Source organism: Triticum aestivum, chromosome 7A, assembly GCF_018294505.1.
Source record: "Triticum aestivum cultivar Chinese Spring chromosome 7A, IWGSC CS RefSeq v2.1, whole genome shotgun sequence".
NCBI lineage: Eukaryota > Viridiplantae > Streptophyta > Magnoliopsida > Poales > Poaceae > Triticum > Triticum aestivum.
Window position 1 is genome coordinate 564,897,159 of NC_057812.1, and position 22,204 is coordinate 564,919,362.

Below are 22,204 nucleotides of genomic sequence, written 5' to 3' on the forward strand. Positions count from 1 at the left end.
GACCGCATGTTACCATCAACAAAATGTCGGTAAATCACAATTCTGCAACATTGGCTATGCAATATTGAATCTCTTTCATAAGATATCCAGCCAAACCATTCTGGTTATGTACCATATACTGAATATAACCATTGAATGTCCGTGAATCAACTTCAACGACATTTCCATTCCAATGGAATTATCCCACGTTAGGATAATTTGCTCTAAATTCGTCAATTTGAGCACTTAATTCAATAAATGCATGGTTATGTGTGGATATACACACCTAAGACCATCTTCTAGATGCGTCTATGAACACCATGAAGTACCAAGATAACCCAGATAATGGTTGAATAATCCAAACATATTCTTGCATTCAATCAAGAATATTGGCTGGCTCATTTCAAATTTTAAGGTGAGAGTACCTTAAAATTAATTCCCCAATGTCACATGTAGTGCATAAAACAATCTGATGATTGTTGGGAATATTGCAACTTGTCAAGTTGTGGCCAACAGAATTGTCAATAATTTCTTTAATCGTCCAATACCATGATGATAAAGGAGGGAAAATTATTATGTATGCAACAAGATTGAGTATGAACTGACTCATACACTCAATTATCTCAACTATCATGTCCGAGGGACAAGATGTCTCAATTTATACTACATGTAGTAGTACAATTACAGGCTAATGATATTTAGGGATAACTAGGAGACTGCATGAGATCTCCAAAATATCTTTGGAATATCATTCCACAAGAATATCATCAATATAGAGGAGTCCATTCTCCTTCCACCATGCCAGAATATTTTCTGGTTGTTTCCTTTTGAAGTAGAACTTCGAACTTATCCCATTAAAATCATTTGCCTCCAGTGAGTCGGTGGTATGATTCAACCCACTTGACCAATTGGTAATCATTGGTATAACATTTCGTACAACCACCACTTTGACAACCTTGAAAGTTGTCATTATGATCATTTATATTAAATGACACATTCCCTTTTGAGATATAGACTCCATTTCTGCTTGTCATTTTTCCTTCACCTTACATTCAACTCCCGTGGTTCTCTAACCACTATTGCTTAGTACTAAGAGCACTAGCATGAATTTCAGGCATTGCAAACCTGAAACAAAGATGATATTTCTGTTTATCATCCTAGGAGAACGTAAAGTACAATAGGGACTTATATTCAGATATGCATCTGGAGCCGCCTTATCACATAATCTCAACATAGTGTTGATTTATTGACAACAGAACTATAAGGCTCAACGGACCCGAAGTCCTGACAATGAATGAGTAATCATTCATGTGATGGTTATAACAATATATCTCGCCTCAATGAAGGCTCAAAGGGAAAAATGGATGTTCATTATCCATTACATACTCAGTTGAGAACCGAGCCATTGCGATGGTACATAAATGCAAATATGCATATTCTTAGCTATTTATAAATAGCCATGACATTTTCTGCAGGTGGAGTCTCCGTGGCAATAAGGCCCCGGGTCGGAAAAAATCTTTATGTCCATGACCCATGTTAAATACTTACTCCCACCAAATGTCATCTCATCGCATTTTCTTTTAAAAAGGTCAGGCATATGGTGCATGAAATACTCATGCATTAATTTACCTTTAGTAAATTATGTAGGATGAAAATGCTATGGCTAAGCATAATCATGGTCATGGTGATTGTTATTGATCCAAAGTGCAAGCCTTCCAGAAGAACACCACAGTGTGGTGTGGATCTTCAAATTAAAGGTAGTCGCCTCGAAAGGGACAAGCCTTTAATTAATTTCCTTAAAACACATAGAGGTAGCCGACCACCTAGTGGTGCCTCACTCTTATGGACAGTTCCCATTGATCATAGCCTCCACAACCTTATGTTATTTATAACACATGAAGGTAATCACCATAAAATAGCACGAACCTCTTAGCTGTGCATGAAACTTAATTCATAGCTATGATGACGTCCCATAAGTTGTGTATGCATGGAAGGTAATCACCAAAATATGCAAGTGTTTTGCATAATTCTCTTCATAGCATAATATGCAACATAGTCACCATTGCCTTGGATTCATCTCCTGATGGAGTATTTGACACTATAGTCACAACCAATGACAAATGCTATGAAATTGACAAGTATTTGGAAAAACATCATGAAGGTAGGCATCAACAGTGTACGCCTCATAATGGCTATGTCATAAGTTTTGTGCCATCACTTTTGCTTCGAACACATGGAGATAATCACTAAGTAGTGTAGATCTCATTCTTATGGAGCTTCTCACAACCTTGTGTTAATTAAAAAAACACATTGAAGGTAATCACCACATGGTAGTGTAGACCTCGCAGTTGTGAACGAAAATGATTCGTTGCCATCATGCAATTCATAAGTTGTGTGCAAAATTGAAGGTAGTCATTATGTCAGACTGACATGATATAGACCTCACAATAACATTGGATAATCTGCAATTAAGCAGTAGATGCCATTAGTCGATTCCTTGTGACAAATGTAAATTTGACATATTCAGGCAATTTCATACACTTATCTACCTTATGTTTCCCAAATTTGCAAGCAAGTTCCATATTGTTGCCAATAATGGAATCAATATATTGCTTTGCAACAGTATTACTCATGTAATACGAATAAATGCAGAAGTATAAACATACTTGTGCAACATATATGAGGACTTGGGGGCCTCAAACGGTCATTTTACATGATGTAAAATGATGCATAATTAATTATTATGCAGTTCAGCAAGACCCTGTGGTCTATCATGTATATTTGCTCTGAAGCCTCGGGCATAAAACGCAAATATCAATAACCATGTGGTTAGAGTGCTGAAAATAGTAAAGCCTCGGGGTAAATTTCAATAAGCCTGAGAGCTTAGTAGCAAGTTGGATAATCCTAACGAAAGTGTCAGGATTTATCCGTGATTTCCATACAATCAAAAAGGCTGATTTGCAAAATCACCGAAGAGAGGATATCTCTTCTCTTCTTTTGCTGTGCGATTGCCAATTCCCTGAGAGGAATAGCCACCGTTGCCTTTCGGAAATTTTCAGCCGCGCCGGATCGCTTTACCATACGGCGAACCGAGTGCCACGCGGTCGAGGCCACGCCGGAGGGAGCCTCGTCGGCCAAAGTCGAGGGCTTCGTGCGCACTTGGCACTGCCTTAGCCGCTATCACGCCCTGAGGCAATGGAAGCTCCCGCACTTGGACAGATTCATGGTCGCCGACCGTGAGGCATTTTGCTGATGATGCCTCCCGCCGCCGTAATTCATACCGTCGCGCGGGCCCGACAACGCCCCATGTCGCGCTGCTTGTTCTGCACGCGTAGCCACCTTCGTCGATTCCTTGTGGCCGTCAGGCGCGTCACCGCCATGACTCTTTTCTCGTTCTTCCTGGAATCGATGGATTCCAATGTCTGAGATTCTTCTTCTTGTTTTCTCCTTCTATACGTGCTCAGATGAAAGTAAATCTCGTGAGTGCGTAGATGTACAGGGGAAAAATAATTGATTAAGCAATCAATTGACTAATCCCAATCTGTACGTGGAACCAGGCAGTTCCCGTTGAATGGATCCGCATCAGAGGCCTTCGCTTGCCGGATGCGAATGCAACAGGACGACTCCGCCGGCTGCCGCGAGCGTACGTAACTGCTGCTTAGATGAAGTTTTCCTCTCAGCGAAGAGCCAAGCAATCCTCGCAGGAAAACAAATGGATCAGATTCTTGTATCCCTTAATCATAAGAAGACAAAGAAATTAACATTCTCATGATTAATCTCTTGTACGGATGCATGCATGCTCCATGGTGTTGCCGCTGCATGTCCTTGCGCAATCAACCCTGCCATCACATGCTGTTGCCGCCGCTTGTAGTTCTGCGATCGACGCCTTCACGTACTGGCGTCGTGCTTCCGCCTTGGAGGAGCGCTGCCACGGCCGAGCGCCTCCGTGCATACTGGCCGATGTTTAGAAGGACGGTCACTCGACAGTTTCTTTTCGTGTCGCCAATTGCTCTCGATAGAGTCTAAGTGCTGATAACGTGTTATAAAGTGAAAGTAAAAAAGACACATGAAGTGTCCAAATGATCCACTAGTTTCATTGCAATGTGAGAGACCCACTTATATACATGATGAAGGGATGTGTTAGGGAGACACTTCTTTCCCAACAGACACCTCATGGAAGGTATCCCTTCCATACAATTGATCACATGTTTTTATTTCTCAACAAGTTTCCCGGTTGTTCGCCGTGAATCCGGCCCTTTCCCTCGCGTGCGTTATCCAGGAACCACGGAGCACGTCCGCCATGTGTGCATTGCCCCGCTCCGGAGCCTGGACGGCTGTACGCCTGTGCCGCCGAAGCAAGCGGCACGGCACGCTTCCGTCACCCGCCCCGCCGGGTTTCGTGCGGGAAATTGGCCGGGCTCCCGTGGTCAGATCTGGGCGGTAGGTGGATCAGGAACGTGGCCAGGAGCGCGTTCGTCTCCTAGGAAACCGATGAGTCGGTCGTGACCCGAGCAATCTTGGACCTGCTAGCGCTTCTAAGTCGGTCGTGACTCGAGCAATCTTGCACTTGTTAGCGCTAATCACGTATAGACTCGTACACGTCGCGGTCGGACAAGCAAGGGTTGCGTCGTCTAAGCGGCCGGGCTTTGGAGCCCTAGCTACTATCTGTATCCCATCTGATCTCATCTCTATCGAGCTCTCTTTACGTGCCCGCTACACGTACACCGTAGTATACGTAGGATGCCATTGCCTTTATCAGATGGATAGATACACAGATGGATTGATAGAGGCTAGGGCCGAAGATTCTGGCGAGGAGCAAAGGACAAGGAGGACGAGCGGCTAGAACAAGGCACGTCCGCTATGTACGTATCAACACAAGCAAGACGGTCGACGCTCGTATTTTTCAGCGCCGCTTGATCCTTGTGCGCGCTCCAACCACCTGTTTGTCACGCCTAGCTCCTCGCAAGCACTCCTATTCCTGTAGATTTTGTCAGTTCAGAGGCTAGACTATAACCTATAAAAAAGCTCATCTTTTGCCAATTATTGCCTCAGAATATCAATGTCTGAAGGCACACAGCTCTGCATGCATGCATGCATGAGCTCGTGTGGGCCCGCAGAAAATAGTTCTATAAAAACCTGTGCTACTACTCCTACAATGGCAGTACTATTCTATACATATGAATTGACCCGTGAAAATGTTAATGATCAGGCTACAATTCAGATAGGCCGAATATATTATCCAACTGTCGGCCCGACCGGCCTCGCTTGAATTATTAAAGCAGAGTACGTACAAGGGAAGGACAAGCAGAATCCCGGACTGCGCTACAGTAGAGGGCCGGGCAACAGGCTCACCAAGAACCATCATCAAGTATGGTCTGCGGTCACTCACTCGCCATCGCTTTGCTTTGCTTTGGTTCCAATAATTCAGCCAAAGCTACGCGCAGAAAGAAACAAAGCAGCGGCTCAGGTTTTTGCTGGTGGTTGAAGATGTGCTCTGCTGTGCTAGCTGGTCAAACATCCAGCACCTCCCCAATCCTCTAAAACTATCGTTACAACGGGAGATGGTCAATTAACAGAAGGAAAGAGAGTACGTATATTCTGTCCCTGAAAGAGACCTTGGAACTGTGTACGGTAAAAAAGTATAGTTGTTAGAATTGTGTCGAATATAGTGTACAATGTAGGTTACAGTTGGACTCTGAGTTGTATTATGTTTAGATAGGATATGGAGTCGTGTCCTAGTATGACACTTGTATCCTAGGCCTCTCATATATAGCGAGGCTAGACACACGATGTAACAAATGCCAACATAATAGCACTGGAACGCAGGGGAAGCCAGCGGCATGTGCCGGCGTCCAGGGCGACCGGGTGCGGTATTGTATTGGTGTCATGGGGAGGAGCGCCCATAGTCAAGCCCCGAGGATATAGCCATATCGGTGAACCTCGTTAACAAATCTCGGTGTTGTGCTCGTGTGATTGCTTGGTTCTCGGATGATCGACGGAGTGCCTCGGATTTATTCTAACAATAGTGACTAAGGTTGTTGGAAGGTTCAGTTGTCAACTTGCACCTCGTTCCTTTGCTAAATTTGTCAAGAAGAGAAAGTTCAGCAATACAGAGACCAAGATGGTTTTCTCTTCGGTATGTTATTAAGAAGGTGTCTGAAAGTATGGTGTTGTTTGCCTTGCTGACAACTATGGCTAAGAAGAGTCTGGTGCGAAGAGACACCAAGTTTTCCTCCATCAATGGTTCCATTAGATTCGACATGAAAATTAGTATTACCAACAAAGTAGAGTGTTTTAATCAATTACCTCCTCTGTAAAAAATACAAGAGCATTTAGATCACTATTAAGAGAGTACTTACATATTCATCCAAAAACTATGGGTTAAAGCCGTATGTTTGAACTATGCAAAATCAAATTTGTTCTATTTTAGAGCTGTGTCATCTATTTTAGAACGGATGGAGTATTGCTGAAGAAGAAAATTTCACTAGCGAAGATCCTCTATCTGTGTTTCTGTGCTAGAAACCGACGTCCACGTGCTATAAAATCCGCGGGGAAAATCCCGGGGCTTAATTTGGAAGATTGCAGAGAGGTTGCGGTCAGATAACACGACGGGAGGAGCGATCGAGCTCATAATGAGAAGGACTAAGCATGGAATGAGACCTGGCCGTCCATCCATCCATCCATATTTGCCTTTGAGAATAATTGCAGCTGTGAAAGCAAAAGCTCCGACGCCTCAGCCATCCATCAGTTTCCGCCAAGTGCTACTGTGCTAGTTGTGTTAGACAGCGCAACATCATGGCTGATTGGCTGCCCAAGCCAAGCTTAGCTCTCAACAACGACGACCCTTTACTCCACCGATCCTTGGCCCATAATTCGTGATGGCCGAAAGCGCGGCAATCGGCCGTTTCGATCCGGGTTTACGCCTTTTTTTTTATCCTGGATATTCGATCTCCGGTTCGGTTCATCTGGGGGAGATCTTTGGCTCGCCAAAGGTTTGCATTATTGGGGCGCTTTGGTGATGGGGTTTACAGGGACAGACACGGTGTGTGCAACAGTTGCTGATGATACTGCCATACACTGCTGCGTGTGCATTGCATAGCGACAGATAATCATTGTTGGAGATATTACTGAGTGGATTGCCGAGCACTGAATATACTCAACACTGCATCACGATGCTGTAACTGAACCTTGTGATCATATCTTTATAGGATCTTTATTTATAACCTGTGATTCGGAGATGGTGTGCTGAGAGCCGGAAACAAAATGTAGGGAATCAAGCAATGTGCACAAGAGAATTCTGAACCTTCCCTGCGCTCGAGAGGATTGGGACGAGTGATGAATGGATCGATCGGTCCAATGCATATCTGGATACCGCCGGTTGATCGGCGAACGGAAGGAGCCGTAGCGAGCTATGCAGATGCAGTACGTAGTCTTTTCTTTCGGAAATGATAAATCCCGAACATTTAGATTTTAAGCATGGCAATCTAAATGTTTTTCGTGACAACTTTAGCTCACGCGATGGTGGCAAACACGACAATTTTCTGACAAAAAGACGAACTGCAACAAACTTGCCATATTTTAACAACTAAACTTGCTACCTCGCCTCAACTAAACTTGCCAGGAAAAAACTTTAGGGATGACATGCTTAAAATCAGAACATTCGGAATTTATCAGAGTCTTTATTTTAAAGGGTATGATGTACGTAGTCGGGAAGCGGCGCGGAGCGGCGAGACCTCCTATGACCGGCCCATTCTGGCGCTCAGCTACGTGGATTTGCTTTGGGCATGTTTGGTAGATTGTAGTCATTGGGCCAGGCTGCATGAGGAAAACGAGCCAAACTGATAAGGGGCTAGTTAAGGAAAAATGGTGCAAAAAGTTTGATCGCGTGCATTATGGTTGGTGAGGTTTGATGGCATGCAGGCTGACACATTTGGTCGCGGTTGCTTCCCGCATACGCTGAGAGGAGGATGCAGCCTGGCACGAAAAAGAAGGTACTCTCTCTCACCTCATGATCTGCGTGAATCTGCATGAGTGGAAACGGCCAATGTAATCCAACCAAGCAAAAGATTCCTGCCCTATGCAGTCTACCTATGACCGTGCAGGCTACTAAACACGCCGTTTGTGTTTCTTCTCTTCGCTATTTCAATCTGATCCAACCGTTGGAATTTTTGAAGTGATCAACTTTAAAATTATAAGAAATAGAAAAATAAATCAATGTCAAAAAGTTCAATGTTTATTAAAAAAAGATCACCATATATAAAAAAGATACACCGTATATGAAAATATATTCATCGTATATTAGAAATATCCAGTATGTACTTCAAAAAACGTTCACCAGATATTACAAATATATTAGTCATATATAAAAAATGTTTACAGTTCAGAAACCAATAAAAGATGGAAAGTGAAAAGAAAAAAACATAAGAAAAATGAAACCGAGGAAAAGAAGAAAAATAAAATGAATAAAACCCCGACCAACGAATGGAAAAAGGAAAGAAACAAGAAAAACAAAAGAAAAAACCACATAAGAAAGAAAAGATAAAATAAATGCAGCGCTAGTGGACGAATTGGAGTGATCGTAGTACCAAACTGACAACCAAGTGGGACACCCGACCTCTTGTGCCTAGTTTTCTTTTTCTTCTTCTTCTTGAAATACAACAGTAACATAGAGGGACGCCTGACCTTTTTGTTGATTCTTTTTCTGTGTTTTCCTCCTGGATTTCCTATGTTTTCTTCTTTTCTTCTTTTCTTTTTTCTCTGTTCCTGTTTCCTTTCCTTTTTATTTTTAAATTCATATGAGAAGTTTATGGAAATAATTATTAAATTCATGAACTTTTAAATTCAATTCTATTTCAAATTTGTGATTTTTCTGAAAATTTGTGAGCTATTTTTTTTTCTAAAAGTTGTTTCCTTTTTTCCGAAACTTATTAATTTTTAAGAAAATTGATGACCTATTTTAAATTCGTAGTTTTTTTCGAATTGATTAACTATTTTCAAAATTGATGACCTTTTTAAAGTTCATGATTTTCTTAAAAATAATTGACGAAATTTATTTTCAAAATCCATAAACTAAATTTCGAATTTTATGATCGTTTTCCAAAAATTAGAACTTTTTTCATTTTTGCCGTGACCCTTTTTTGAAAATCTATAACTTCTTTAAAATCCGAAATTTCTTTCATTTTTGGACGATTTTATTTACAATAGTCAAATAATCATCGATTTCGTGGTCAATGCCGACTGGTTAAAGGCTGATTTGTCAACGATCGGACAACACCCACTTGTCAACACCGAGCGATCTGTTTCATTTTTCAGGCGAGCGATCAATTATGCTTGTTGGGCAATAGTGGATGCTCAAACACGAACATTTTTTAAAATTACGAACGACTTGTTCAAAACGCAATATTTACGAAAATTCAAAAAACATGAACATTTTCTGAATATGTGAACAAAATTGGAAAATCTGGATCATTTTTTCAAATTACAGAACATTTTTCGACTTTTTGACAAAATTTTAGAAACGAGATCATTTTTCAAATTCCTCGAACATATTTTGAGTTTGCAAACGAAATTCAAAAACATATTATTTTTTCAAATTTTAAAAGTGAGAACATTTTTAGAAATTCCTGATCATTTTGTTAATTTATGAATAAAAAGATAAAATGCCAACATTTCCGAAATTATGAATATTTTCTGAAATTTGTGAAAATTTTGAACGAAAACATTCCAAACAAATTTAGAATAACTAGAATATTTTTTGAATATCCCAAAAATATTTCAAAAGCGAACATTTTTTGAATTTATGAGCAAAATTTGAACTCATGAAGATTTTTGGGAAATGTGAACAAAAACTGAAGAAAAAAATAACCTTGATAAAGGAAAAACACGCAAAAAATAAAGAGAAAAGGGAAAAAGAGAGAAGCAGAAGAAAGAAGAAATTAGAAACAGAAAAATGAAAAAAGAAATGAAAAAAAACAGAAAGAAAAGGGAAACCCGGTAAAAGAAAAAAAATACGAAAACCGGATGATGTTGTAGGCGAACTGCGTATGCAAAATGGGCCGGGCCAGCGCGTCGCTCGGTCGCTTCGCCTGTGCGAAGCCCCGGCAGTTTGACGCAACGCGCGTGGTGGAATAGGGTTTTCCGATCCAGTCAGCCCTCCGTGCGCCGGTTGACTGACTCCGATCGTCCCATCCAAAACAGCAACCGCCGCCCACTTTGCCTAGCCCGGCGGCGGCGGAGATGCAAAGCCTGGCATGGTCGATTATTCGAAGCGTCAGCAAACTGCCAGCCGGCTCTGCTCCGCCTCGTCGGTGGCTTCCAGCTCACGAGATGCTCTTGGCGATTGTCTTCTCCGTGAGAAGCAGATTAAGCTGGGCTCGCCGGGCCGCTGCTTCTGTTCTGCCATCGCGGATCAGGCAGACACGAAGGCGGCAGCAGAGGAGAGCAATCCCATGGTAGTAGAGACGACAACGGCAACCCAAGATTTACATTGCCACTACTACATGCCAATCCTTCGGGGGAGCAGCCACCGTGACGGCGCGATCTACAAGAAGAGGCTTGACTGGGAGAGCGATTACGGCGTCGACATCGCTGATCGCACGGAGACTCTGCCTGACCTTTTTGTTGATTCTTTTTCTGTATTTTCCACCTGGATTTCCTATGTTTTTTTTCTTTTCTTTTTTCTCTATTCATGTTTCCTTTCCTTTTTATTTTTAAATTCATCTAAGAAGTTTATGGAATTAAATTCAATTCTATTTCAAATTTGTGATTTTTCTGAAAATTTGTGAGCTATATTTTTTTCTAAAAGTTGTTTCCTTTTTTCCAAAACTTATTATTTTTTTAAGAAAATTGATGACCTTTCTTAAATTCGTGATTTTTTCGAATTGATTAATTATTTTCAAAATGGATGACCTTTTTAAAGTTCATTATTTTTTAAAAAAATTGATGAAATGTATTTTCAAAATCCATAAACTATATTTAGAATTTTATGATCTTTTTCCAAAAACATAGAATTTTTTTCATTTTTGCCGTGACCCTTTTTTGAAAATCTATGAACTTCTTTAAAATCTGAGATTTCTTTCATTTTTTGGATGATTTTATTTACAATAGTCAAATAATCATCGATTTAGTGGTCAATGCCGACTGCTTAAAGGCGGATTTGTCAATGATCGGTCAACGCCCACTTGTCAACACCGAGCGAGCCGAGCAATCTGTATCATATTTCAGGCGAGCGATCAATTATGCTTGTTGGGCCAGCCCGAGGTGACTCGAACGTAAGTGGTGCTAAAGGCGCCGGCGAGGAGCTCCCGGATTCTACTGTTGTCCAGTAAATGTTCAGTTTGTGTTTGGAAAAAAGTCTACCTGTATTAAAAAAGTGTTCACCGTATATTATAAAAATATTCATAGTAAAAGAACCTATAAAATGGAAAGGTAAATTAATACAAGAGAAACCAAAAGTGAAAATAGAAAAAAAAACAGAACCAAAATAAAAAGCACAAAAGAAATTGAAAACACGGCACTAACAGACGAAATAAAATAACCACACACGAAAACCTGGAACTCTGATGACCTTTGTCGTGTTGCTATCAGCGTCGCGCCCACCTGTTTTAGCTTGCGCGCGTCAATTTGGGATTTCCTTGGAGACCCCTTAGTGGATGCTCGTTGGCGTCCAATAGAGGAAGGTTTATTTTGCTTCTCTTTTTGTCTTAGGTTTTGTATTAGTTACAAATGTTCAGCTTTTTAAAGTGATCGGATTAATAAGACCGTTTTAAGAAATAAAAAAATTATTTGTATTTTTTAAATCAATGTATACTAGAAAAAATTTCATCGTATATCAGGAAAGGTTCACTATATATCAAAAAATATTCATCACATATTAAAAATGTATGGTGTGTACTTTTTAAAATGTCCATTGCATACTAAAAGGACCCGCTTAGCTGGCGAACATTCGTCAAGTAAGGTGACATTTGCGAATGATTGCGCTGGCAGTTTTATTTGTGTGGGATGACAGTTTCATTTAGAGAAGTTCAAAAACTACCACCGATTGATCTCATCATGGAACTAAAATTGCCATCAAAAGAGGTTCGTTTACCACCCCTCTCCCAGCGAATGCCAGTCCGATAAACTTTCCGTACTAAAATAATTTTCAACGTGTATAAAAACATTTCACAATATACTAATAAATAGTTATTGTAGAAAACCCTATAAAAATAAAATTGAAAATAAAAATAGAGGAAAAATCACACATTGGAAAATTAATTAAATAAAAAAAACCCAAAATTAAAAAACCAGGAAAGAAAACTCGAATAGAACACCAGAGTAAAAAACCACGAAAGATAAAACAGAAAAAAAATGCAGAGCCAGTGAACAAAACTGAGCGACCACACGCGAAAACCTGTAACTTGGCCAGCCCATGTTGTGCAGATGCGTGTGTTGCGCCCACTAGTTGACACCAGGACCCATTGGCACATATAGCGTCTTGGCAATATGCGTGTGTTGCGTGAAAGTGCGACCATTTCGCATAGTGAGCTCTGACCGGGCTGGCCCATTGGCACATATAGCGTCTTGGCTACTGTGGGAGCCACTAGGTTTTCCCATACAGTATATTTGGAAGAATGCTATTTGTTTTAAAATGATCACTTTTTGAGAGATCATTTTTTAATATGTATAAAAAGGCGAACAATTTTTAAAATTCTATTTTTAATAAAAAACAAGAGTGTTTCCTAATTTTGTGGACATTTTTTGAAATAAAGGAGAAAGAAAAAGGAAAATAAAAATAAGGGAAAAGCAAACAAAATAAAATTGTGAAGAAATACCTGAAAACCCCAAACATCCAGGAACTTCTAGAAGGTTTCTAATACTGCGTCATGTAGTACCTTCGCTGGGCCAGGCCATTTATGTTGCTCACTTCACCTGTAAGTTTCAGCCATATTTTGGTTCAACACAAGCGTCATATAGGGATTGCGTTTTTTCTCATTACATCCCCGGTTGAATCATGTGGATGCCTCAATGGGATGAGACTGTGGTAACCGCAACAATGTTCCTACATTATTTTTGAGAACTCAACAATGTTCCTACATTTTTTTTTGAGGGGTAACAATGTTCCTACATAAGCCGGGAGAATTGCTGATAGACTTTTGTTTCTGCGTCGGGCTGCAGTGTAGCGAAACAGGGAGCTCCTATGTGCCGCATTTTGCGGCGAATAGCCAGTGCGATGCACAGGAGGCGTGCGACTTGGCCGGCCCACTAAGAGGCACCCCGAGGTGTGTGTCTACTGCGGTAAACATCGCAAAAACAGAAGTGACACTATGAGGAATGGTACTAGTGATGTCACTTTCCTCCACAAACGTTGCTAGCCACCAGAGCAAATGGTACATGTGAACAATACTGCATCGCGATTGTATTTAAGAACTTTTTATTGTGGGATATTCCCCTTGCATGTTATTTTCTATATGTGTACTGTAGCATATAGATTTGAATATGTGAACAAATTTGAAAAACCTGGAACATATTTTGAAATTCCTGAATATTTTTTGAAGTTGTACAAAAATTTAAAATGCCATTTGTTTTCAAAATTAAGAACAATATTTCAAACACGAACATTTTTTAACATTACGAACAATTGGTTCAAAACGCAATATTTACGAAAATTCAAAAAACATGAACATTTCCTGAATATGTGAACAAAATTGGAAAATCTGGATCATTTTTTGAAGTTACAGAACATTTTTCGACTTTTTGACAAAATTTTAGAAATGAGAATATTTTTCAAATTCCTCGAAGATAATTTGAGTTTGCAAAAGAAATCCAAAAACATAATTTTTTAAATTTTTTGAAAAGTGAGAACATTTTTTGAAATTCCTGATCATTTTGTTAATTTGTGAATAAAAAGATAAAATGCGAACATTTTCGAAATTATGAACATATTCTGAAATTTGTGAAAAAATTGAACAAAAACGTTCCAAACAAATTTAGAATAACTGGAACATTTTTTGAATACCCCAAAAAATATTTTAAAAGTGAACATTTTTTGAATTTATGAGCAAAATTTGAACTCACGAAGATTTTCAAAAATGTGAAAAAAAACTGAAGAAAAAATAACCTTGAGAAAGGAAAAAGAAGCAAAAAATAAAGAAAAAAAGGGAAAAAGAGAGAAGCAGAAGAAAGAAGAAATTAGAAACAGAAAATAAAAAAAGAAATGAAAAAACGAAAAAACAACAGAAAGAAAAGGGAAACCCGGTAAAAGTAAAAAAACAAAAACCGGATGATGTTGTAGGCGAACTGCGTATGTAAAATGGGCAGCCCAGCGTGTCGCTCGGTCGCTTCGCCTGTGCGAAGCCCCGGCAGTTTGACGCAACGCGCGTGGTGGAATAGGGTTTTCCGATCCAGTCAGCCCTCCGTGCGCCGGTTGACTGACTCCGATCGTCCCGTCCAAAACAGCAACCGCCGCCCACTTTGCCTAGCCCGACGGCGGCGGAGATGCAAAGCCTGGCATGGTCGATTATTCGAAGCGTCAGTAAACTGCCAGCCGGCTCTGCTCCGCCTCGCCGGTGGCTTCCAGCTCCTGCACGACGAGATGCTCTTGGCGATCGTCTTCTCCGTGAGAAGCAGAGTAAGCTGGGCTCGAACATATTTTGAGTTTGCAAATGAAATTCAAAAACATATTATTTTTTCAAATTTTAAAAGTGAGAACATTTTTAGAAATTCCTGATCATTTTGTTAATTTTTGAATAAAAAGATAAAATGCGAACATTTTCGAAATTATGAATATTTTCTGAAATTTGTGAAAATTTTGAACGAAAACATTCCAGACAGATTTAGAATAACTGGAATATTTTTTTGAATATCCCAAAAATATTTCAAAAGCGAACATTTTTTGAATTTATGAGCAAAATTTGAACTCACGAAGATTTTTGGAAAATGTGAACAAAAACTGAAGAAAAAAATAACCTTGAGAAAGGAAAAAGAAGCAAAAAATAAAGAGAAAAAGAGAGAAGCAGAAGAACGAAGAAATTGGAAACAGAAAAATAAAAAAAGAAATGAAAAAACAACAGAAAGAAAAGGGAAACCCGGTAAAAGGAAAAAAAACGAAAACCGGATGATGTTGTAGGCGAACTGCGTATGCAAAATGGGCCGGCTCAGCGCGTCGCTCGGTCGCTTCGCCTGTGCGAAGCCCGGGCAGTTTGACGCAACGCGCGTGGTGGAATAGGGTTTTCCGATCCAGTCAGCCCCCCGTGCGCCGGTTGACTGACTCCGATCGTCCCGTCCAAAACAGCAACCGCCGCCCACTTTGCCTAGCCCGGCGGCGGCGGAGATGCAAAGCCTGGCATGGTCGATTATTCGAAGCGTTAGCAAACTGCCAGCCGGCTCTGCTCCGCCTCGCCGGTGGCTTCCAGCTCCTGCACGACGAGATGCTCTTGACGATCGTCTTTTCCGTGAGATGCAGAGTAAGCTGGCTTCGCCGGGCCGCTGCTTCTGTTCTGCCATCGTGGATCAGGCAGGGACGAAGGAAGCCGGCGGCAGAGAAGAGCAACCCCATGGTAGAGACGATAACGGCAATCCAAGATTTACATTGCCACTACTACATGCCAATCCTTCGGGGGAGCAGCCACCGTGACGATGCGATCTACAAGAAGAGGCTTGACTGGGAGAGCGATTACGGCGTCGACATCGCCGACCGCACGGAGACTCTGCTTGAGCCATCGTACGTGGACGACATGACATGCGAAATGCTGCAGATTTTCTCGCTGAAGCTAGCCAAGTCTCCTGTCACTGCCAGTGCCAGCAATGGCTCGATAGAGCTATATGGATTCATGGCGGCACGAGACGAGTACGATTTGAAGCTCAACTATGTTTTCAACCGCGGCAGAGAAGATCCCGTCGTCGTGCAAGAGGGCTCGCTCATCCAGATGACCGGCCCCAGGAGAGGCCTTGCGTTTCACTGCGACGTTCTGCTTGAGTTCGACATGAGGATCAAGAACGGGGAGAAAGAAGAAGACGACGCGCAGCTGATCGACGGAATGTCTGAATTTCGAGGACTGCTCATGCCGTGGGAACCGACCCCGGTTCGCCTGGATGGGGATCGCGGAGCGGTTGAAGTGTCTTCTGCACTTGCTAGGAATGCTGTCGCGGCCATTGTAGAGGTTATCGTCGTATCTGATGTGCGGAGTGGCTTCGATTTGTCCCTCAGCTCCGTCATTTCTGCTGTGGAGCCGCATGAGTTTCAGCTTTTTCATGGCTCTGTTGGCGACTGGTGTGGCGAAAGGAGGTTCGGGATTGCTGTCACGCTGGCCATGATGCATCTGAAGTTCGTGGCTGGTCACAAGGGCTCTGGGGGTAATGTTAAACGCAGATGTTCCTTCAGAGCTAAGATAAATGGACAGGTCAGCCGTCGGATTAAGTTTGAGCTCGCCTCTATCTGGGTGCAGGTGACTTGGGCGGCGTGGCCTTACCATATGTTCCGTTGACTACCCCTCCGTAAACTAATATAAAATTGTTTAGGTTATTATTTTAGTGATCTAAATGCTCTTATATTAATTTACAGAGGGAGTACCTTGGTGCTGGAAACCGAGTATTATTAATTGAGGCCACTCCTTGTTTCAGTGAGTAGCAGAGACTGTTTTCTGGATGTGTTTCATGCTTGCAGTATATTTTAAAGCATCAGACAAAAGATACATCTACTTTCCAGAGAAAGTGTCTAAGTACGTAATGACAACACATCTGCTGAGGGCATGGCCAATGCTTCACCGTGGAGTGGTGCTCCAGCTATACACGTAGGTTCGGATTGTCCAGCATGCTGCTTGCAGGCCAAAGCAGTCTCTTGCAGAAGAACGCAAGCCGGTGTGACATCCCGCTGCTGCTCTTCCTATCATGGGGAACTAAACTGTGAAAAAGCTGAGGAGAGAAATGAAAAAGATGCTCACAAATGATGGCAGCTTGGTACCACATGTTGGGCAACTGCTAGATGGAACCATCCTCCTCACCCGTTCGTGCACTCGTGGAGGCATGGGGCAGCACGTAGATGCTGCCTCCATTGTACATGCCCTGAAGCCACGCCTGGCAACCTTTGTTACTCCAAGCATTTGCGTACTCTCTGCACCCAAGGCAAGTGTTTAATTTACACATTTCTTTACGCTGTGACATACATCTCCAAAAGTATACGATTGTTGCGTTGAATGTATCTATTTTCACAAACTTCTAACTCCATATTAGGTCATGTAGCCCGAGAAACACAAATAATAAAAAGCAAGTCAACTAATTTAAAACATTGTTCAAGAATTCGTCCGATTAATCAGTCAACGGCCCAGATAATCGCTACTCGTAGGATAACCGAATGGAATGGCATCTATTCGTCGCGTTAACTTGTCAGGCCGATTAACTTGCCTCTGAGACCGATTTCTTTAACAATGATTTAAATTGAGTTTTGAATTCAAGAAAATGTCACCGAATTTGTCATTTTTTGTTTTTGGAGTTGGGTTTTGGATTTGTTTTTTTAGTTTTCAGCAAAATGCCTTATTTGATAGGTATTCTGCCAGTTTCATCACATTGCAACTGTTTACGAGCTTAGAGATTTGGAGCTTGTCAAAATGGAGAATACCTTATTGTAAGAGTACTAACACTTTCCCAGCAAAGGTTGTAGGAGTACAGAACAGTGGCAGAGTGGAATGTTGGAGAGGGTGTGCACACAGCAAAAAACGATCGACATCATACATGTAATACATTTTCTTCTTCGAAAAGGGCTACGTGCAATACATAATTTTACCGAGATAATAATATAAATAGCTTAGTTAAGTCTCACAAAGTTTGCTAAATACTCCCTCTGTTAGGGATGGCAATGGGTACCCATTACCCGCGTACCCTACGGGTAAAAACCCTATTAGGGTAAGGGTATGGGATAATTTTTTCCCATGGGTACTTAAATGGGAAAATATCATACCCATCGGGGAGAGAGGGTACGGGTAGGGGATCGTATAACCCATGCCCGCGTACCCATGTACCCATCTAAAATGCTGACAAGTAGGTTTCCGTTAATACCCTAATGTATTGATTTTCCCCTCCTAATCACGCTAGGTAAAAACTCTAATGTGTAGTCAAATCATCTCTATAATTTATCATGATTTTGTGAACTTAAAGTGTATGCATATGTGTTGTTATTTATGATTATGTGTTGTTATTTCACATTTTTATGTCTCACTTTATAGGCAAGTATTTTTGTTTTATGAGAATGTGTTGTTGTTACAATATGTTGTTGCACATTGTTGTTTAAAATGTGTTGCTATTAATAATTTATCACTATATTTTGCTTTTTACAACTATTTTGTACTCAATTGATGTGTTGTAAACGCGGGTATTTTTACCCGCGAGTACCCATATACCCTGTCGGGTGACAGGTATGGGAAAAAATTGTACCCTTGACAGGTATGGGTATGGATGATGGGCAAGTTCAAGGTGGACGGGTAAGGGTATGGGGAAGCTCCACCCGTACCAATACCGTGCGGGTGCCATCCTGACCCTCTGTCCCACAATATAAGACATTTTTTTTGAGTTGGACAATATAAGACATTTTTATATTGTGGGACGGAGGAAGTATGTTTGAAATTTGCTGATATTACAATACAAATGGTAGGCAAATCATAAAGCACGTGTTTTTGTATTTCAACATGAAGGAAATATGCCCTAGAGGCAATAATAAAGTTGTTATTTATATTTCTTTATATCATGATAAATGTTTATTATTCATGCTAGAATTGTATTAACTGGAAACTTAATACATGTGTGAATATATAGACAAAGCAGAGTGTCCCTAGTGTGCCTCTACTTGAATAGCTCGTTAATCAAAGATGGTTAAGTTTCTTGACCATAGACATGTGTTGTCTCCGTTAGCTTAGCATAATGATCGTTAAATTTTATTGCTATTGCTTTCTTCATGACTTATACATATTTCCCTGACTATGAGATTATGCAACTCACGAATACCGAAGGAACACCTTGTGTGCTATCAAACGTCACAACGTAACTGGGTGATTACAAAGATGCTCTACAGGTGCCTCTGAAGGTGTTTGTTGGGTTGGCATAGATCAAGATTAGGATTTTTCACTCCGAGTAACGAAGAGGTATCTTTGGGCCCTCTCGGTAATGCACATCAATATAAGCCTTGCAAGCAATGTAACTAATGAGTTAGTTGCGGGATGATGCATTACGGAATGAGTAAAGAGACTTGCCGGTAATGAGATTGAACTAGCTATGCTGATACGGACGATCGAATTTCGGGCAAGTAACATACCGATGACAAATGTAATAACGTATGTTGTTATTGCAGTTTGACCGATAAAGATTTTCGTAGAATATGTAGGAACCAATATGAGCATCCAGGTTCCGCTATTGGTTATTGACCGGAGATGTGTCTCGGTCATGTCTACATAGTTGGGTCCGCACGCTTAACGTTCGATGACGATTTGTATTATGAGTTATGTGTTTTGGTGACCGAAGTTTGTTCGGAGTCCCGGATGAGAATACGGACATGACGCGGAGTCTTAAAATGGTCGAGAGGTAATGATTCATATATTGTAAGGTAGTATTCGGACATCAGAATGGTTCCGAGCGATTCGGATATTTTACCGGAGTACCGAGGGGTTACCGGAACCCCCCATGGGAATTAATGTGCCTACATGGGCCTTAGTGGAGAGAGAGGAGGGCCGCAAGGGGTGGTCGCCCCTCCAATGGCAGTCTAAATTGGACTAGGGGAGGGGGCGGCGCCCCTTACCCTCTCCCTCTCCTTCCTTTTCCCTCTGGTGAAGAAAGGAAAAGGGGGGACGAATCCTACTAGGAGTTGGGTTTTGGATTTGTTTTTTTAGTTTTCAGCAAAATGCCTTATTTGATAGGTATTCTGTCAGTTTCATCACATTGCAACTGTTTACGAGCTTAGAGATTTGGAGCTTGTCAAAATGGAGAATACCTTATTGTAAGAGTACTAACACTTTCCCAGCAAAGGTTGCAGGAGTACAGAACAGTGGCAGAGTGGAATGTTGGAGAGGGTGTGCACACAGCAAAAAACGACCGACATCATACATGTAATACATTTTCTTCTTCGAAAAGGGCTACGTGCAATACATAATTTTACCGAGATAATAATATAAATAGCTTAGTTAAGTCTCACAAAGTTTGCTAAATACTCCCTCTGTTAGGGATGGCAATGGGTACCCATTACCCGCGTACCCTACGGGTAAAAACCCTATTAGGGTAAGGGTATGGGATAATTTTTTCCCATGGGTACTTAAATGGGAAAATATCATACCCATCGGGGAGAGAGGGTACGGGTAGGGGATCGTATAACCCATGCCCGCGTACCCATGTACCCATCTAAAATGCTGACAAGTAGGTTTTCGTTAATACCCTAATGTATTGATTTTCCCCTCCTAATCACGCTAGGTAAAAACTCTAATGTGTAGTCAAATCATCTCTATAATTTATCATGATTTTGTGAACTTAAAGTGTATGCCTATGTGTTGTTATTTATGATTATGTGTTCTTATTTAACATTTTTATGTCTCACTTTATAGGCAAGTATTTTTGTTTTATGAGAATGTGTTGTTGTTACAATATGTTGTTGCACATTGTTGTTTAAAATGTGTTGCTATTAATAATTTATGACTATATGTTGCTTTTTACAACTATTTTGTACTCAATTGATGTGTTGTAAACGCGGGTATTTTTACCCGTGAGTACCCATATACCCTGTCGGGTGACAGGTATGGGAAAAAATTGTACCCTTGACAGGTATGGGTATGGGTGATGGGCAAGTTCAAGGTGGACGGGTAAGGGTATGGGGAAGCTCCACCCGTACCAATACCCTGCGGGTGCCATCCTGACCCTCTGTCCCACAATATAAGACATTTTTTCTTGAGTTGGACAATATAAGACATTTTTATATTGTGGGACGGAGGAAGTATGTTTGAAATTTGCTGATATTACAATACAAATGGTAGGCAAATCATAAAGCACGTGTTTTTGTATTTCAACATGAAGGAAATATGCCCTAGAGGCAATAATAAAGTTGTTATTTATATTTCTTTATATCATGATAAATGTTTATTATTCATGCTAGAATTGTATTAACTGGAAACTTAGTACATGTGTGAATATATAGACAAAACAGAGTGTCCCTAGTGTGCCTCTACTTGAATAGCTCGTTAATCAAAGATGGTTAAGTTTCCTGACCATAGACATGTGTTGTCTCCGTTAGCTTAGCATAATGATCGTTAAATTTTATTGCTATTGCTTTCTTCATGAGTTATACATATTTCCCTGACTATGAGATTATGCAACTCACGAATACCGAAGGAACACCTTGTGTGCTATCAAACGTCACAACGTAACTGGGTGATTACAAAGATGCTCTACAGGTGCCTCTAAAGGTGTTTGTTGGGTTGGCATAGATCAAGATTAGGATTTTTCACTCCGAGTATCGGAGAGGTATCTTTGGGCCCTCTCGGTAATGCACATCACTATAAGCCTTGCAAGCAATGTAACTAATGAGTTAGTTGCGGGATGATGCATTACGGAACGAGTAAAGAGACTTGCCGGTAACGAGATTGAACTAGCTATGCTGATACGGACGATCGAATTTCGGGCAAGTAACATACCGATGACAAATGTAATAACGTATGTTGTTATTGCGGTTTGACCGATAAAGATTTTCGTAGAATATGTAGGAACCAATATGAGCATCCAGGTTCCGCTATTGGTTATTGACCGGAGATGTGTCTCGGTCATGTCTACATAGTTGGGTCCACACGCTTAACGTTCGATGACGATTTGTATTATGAGTTATGTGTTTTGGTGACCGAAGTTTGTTCGGAGTCCCGGATGAGATTACGGACATGATGCAGAGTCTTGAAATGGTCGAGAGGTAATGATTCATATATTGGAAGGTAGTATTCGGACATCAGAATGGTTCCGAGCGATTCGGATATTTTACCGGAGTATTGAGGGGTTACCGGAACCCCCCAGGGGAATTAATGGGCCTACATGGGCCTTAGTGGAGAGAGCGGAGGGCCGCAAGGGGTGGTCGCCCCCTAATGGCAGTCTGAATTGGACTAGGGGAGGGGGCGGCGCCCCTTACCCTCTCCCTCTCCTTCCTTTTCCCTCTGGTGAAGAAAGGAAAAGGGGGGACGAATCCTACTAGGACTAGGAGTCCTAGTACGGCGCGCCCCCTCTAGGTCAGCCGCCT